Genomic DNA, 3,675 nt, shown 5'->3' on the forward strand with positions numbered 1-3,675 from the left:
CATACTTTATTTCTTAACGACGAAACAGTTTGCATAAATAACATGTAAATGTATACAGCGTCCGGATGCAGGAATAAACCGTAATGACAAGGTACTAGACGCCTCCTTAACTTACTGAAATATAAGCTAAATTCGAAGCCAATGGAAAAAAATAAAAGAACATTAACATATAATAATGTTAGAAGGATTAAGGAACTATGGAGAATGACGCACCAAGTTATTCCCTTCGATACCAGCACGGGAGTGTTCAATAAAGTGTCTCTCTTCTGCTCTTGAAATCTCGCTCTTCATTATCTCATCCAATACAAGGGCTCTCGTAAGTTGAACAAGTGGCCTGACGATAATACAAACGAGAAACTGGATGTTATCGTTGAAAAATTATTAATAACTTCTTTTTTGCGCGTTACTGGTTAATTACAGAAAATAATACTGTACATTCTCGGAATATGTGCTGGAGAAACAAATTGGCTGTGATGCGTTGTGTCCTGACCTAGTTTCACATAATTTAAAACAGCATGTGTACTTCTCTGCAATATTCCCCGCGCTTACTGTGATCCACGTGCCATCCCTTGCAACGCACCAAAGCAGGAAATTTGAGAAGGACTGTGGTTTATTTGGTGAGCTCGCACACAGGTGTGGTGTGAGAGCTATTAGTGTGGTTCCCTGCGATGTTTTGCTCCCTCTCTCTAACGCCAGTATCTATATTTTATCTCTTAGGCCGCTTTCACACGAGGCCACCAGTGGCTGCCACCGGTGGCCGCAATTAGTTGCCTCCCATAGTTTTCAATGGAGCCTTTCATACGAGGCCACTGCGTTTGCCAGGCCGGCAACCAGCTCCCGGCGGTGGCTTGCTCCCGCAACTAGTGTTCGCCACTGGCGGTTGCTGCCACTCGCTGTAAAGCATTTTTTTCAAATCGGAGCTTTCATACGGCTACACTACTGTAGTTGCCGGCCCCTTCACACTGGGCCACCGGTGGCCTCGTGTGAAAGCGGCCTTAATTTGACGGACTAATTATCTAGACTGACTTGTAATGCAGATATGGGCAGACTTTTTTTTTTTTTTTTGTTTTCACTGGACACTACCTCAACCCATCCTAAGGTGGGGAAAGACATCTGGATGATGATGATGATGATGATGATGATGATGATGATGATGATGGCATTTTACCTCATGAGGTGTAAGGCCAAGTTTGGTGGTATCTGACATTAAAATCATGATACAAATTATTACTACGGTACCAGCATGTTCCGATGGTTAAAATACCAGTTACTGCCCCGGCCGGAATCGAACTTCCGATTTTAAAAAACAAACTCTTCTGCTTCCTGATCACCGTTATTACAGCCCGTCCCACCACCTAACAGTAAGCAAGCCAACACAAGCACCGCAGCGCGCGCGCGCACACACACACACACACACACACACACACCCTAGCCGACAAAGGAACACCATACACTTCAAGATTCTCTCGCACAGTCATCCCCATCCCCTACGGCTTCCCTGCTCTCTTATCTAGTACCTCCCCCTCCTCTCTTCTGCAGCTTCCTACCCCTCTGCAGTCTCCTCCCCCCACTACCTTTTCAGTTCCCCCATCACTCCTGCAGCTTCATCTCGTTTCTGCAATCTATCCCCCAATTATCAGTTTCCCCACGCTCTTCTGCAGCTTCCCTTCCTTCTCCAGTCTCTTGCACCCCCTCCCCAATCATCCGTTCCCCCGTGTTTACTGCAGCTACACCTCGCCTCTGCAGTTTACTCCACAATTATCAGTTCCCCACTCTCTCCCTCCTCCCAAGTTTCCAACCTCTTTCAGTTTCCCACTCCCCCACCTCTGCCACAGCTTCTCCCCACATCACCAATCTCTTTATTCCCACCCTTTTTCTTTCCCCCCCTTTATCAATTTCATACAACTTTCCTTCAGTTCACCTGCCCCGCTTGCAGTCTCTTCTCTCCTTAACAATCTCCTCACTTCTCCGATTGCTTCCTTCTCCCTCTTTTCAGTCTCCAGCTCCCCTCTCCCTTTCCCACTCATTCTTCCTCAACTTTTCCAACCCTCTCAGCCCTCCAATCCTGCTCACTCTCTACTCAAAAGCTTTTCATCCTCTTTCTCAGCTCCCCCCAACCAAAGCTTTCACGTCCCTCTCATTTCCCCTATGTTCACAGCTTCCCTCCCCCCACTCTCTCCCCAAGCATTTCACCTACTTTCCCTCCCTTCTGTCCTGCAACTTTACTTCTCCCCTTCCCCTTCCCTCTCTCTCTCTCTCTCTCGCTGTCGATGCTTTCCAACCTCTCCCAGTTAAAGCCCCCTTCATTTCCCTAACTTCCTTCCTACCCTCTCAACATGCCCTCCTCCCCCAGTCCCCCTCCATGCATGAAGGGGAGAGAGGAGAGGGGGCACATCGTTGCTCCCACACGGCAAAGTTGAGTAAATCGAGCATATAGATTACAGAGGGAACTTGTGTCAGGATGCAGCCACTCCCGTTGTTTGGGGGGGTAGTTGCAACTGGTGGTGGTGACGGCTGGGTGATCAATGTGTTCTGCAGTGTTCCCTCTGATTGAAACCACATCGAGAGCCTTTAAAAGCTCGCTCATTCTTTGTTAATCTTTGAGCATGGGAATTCGGAACTACACTGAAGTCGAGCTGTCATACTGTATTTCGGAGTGTCGATAAGTAAGAAAATGCGTCTATAAATAGCTATATATTTATCTGTCGACCCTGTGTGTGTGTGTGTGTGTGTGTGTGTGTGTGTGTGTGTGTGTGTGTGTGTGTGTGTGTGTCGATAAGTATGGAAATGCACGCTTACAAATACTGGTTACCTATTTATCTGTCGACCGTGTGTGTGTGTGTGTGTGTGTGTGTGTGTGTGTGTGTGTGTGTGTGTGTGTGTGTGTGTGTGTGTGTGTGTGTGTGTGTGTGTGTGTGTGTGTGTGTGTGTGTGTGTGTGTGTGTGTGTGTGTGTGTGTGTGTGGATAAGTATGGAAATGCACGCTTACAAATACTGGTTACCTATTTATCTGTCGACCGTGTGTGTGTGTGTGTGTGTGTGTGTGTTACACAGCAGGTATCATACTCATAAACGCCCTTAACACAAAAACAAATAATCAGTAATACAAACCTACCGAAGAACTTTTGTTAAATTATTCAATCTCAACAATACACATTTTCATTCATTCATTGCCAGACGCCATGTATCCCAAACGGGGTGGCCAAGGGCTCAGAGTTAATTGTTTTACAGGGAGGGGCACTAATCCTCCACCAACCTCACTTGACACGTAGGGATGCCAACAGCATCTGGTGTTCCCAGGCGGTCACCCATCCAAGTACTAACCAGACCCAACGTTGCTTAACTTCGCTGATCGGATGGGAAGCGGTGTACTCAACGTGGTACACGAAATGCAAATAATTAAAACAGCTGTAGCTAAGTTTAAACAGCAAGTGTAAAGTAGAAGCGTAGAGTTTCAGAAGCATGTGTAAAGTGTAAATGCACACGTAAAGTGCCGATCACAAGTGTAACATGCAAAGAACAAGTGTAATGGTTAAAATTCTAGTGAAAAGTACCGTGCAAAAGTAAAGTGTAGGGGTAAAGAAGAGATGTAAAGTGCAAGAGTAGAGCGAGTTGGTGTGCGTGCAGTGTTGTGGTTGGGTCGAGGCCTGTCAGTGGCTGTAACCTCACCGACAC

At 46.6% G+C, this 3,675-nt stretch overlaps 1 pseudogene; it reads right to left on the reverse strand.

Annotated features, from left to right (window-relative positions):
• Positions 1 to 3,274: 3,274 nt before the first annotated feature.
• Positions 3,275 to 3,394, reverse strand: LOC145393580 (5S ribosomal RNA; annotated as a pseudogene).
• Between the last annotated feature and the right edge of the window lie 281 nt (positions 3,395 to 3,675).

This window comes from Coenobita brevimanus, chromosome 24, assembly GCF_032717465.1.
Source record: "Coenobita brevimanus isolate Jiangsu-jjx chromosome 24, ASM3271746v2, whole genome shotgun sequence".
Lineage (NCBI taxonomy): Eukaryota > Metazoa > Arthropoda > Malacostraca > Decapoda > Coenobitidae > Coenobita > Coenobita brevimanus.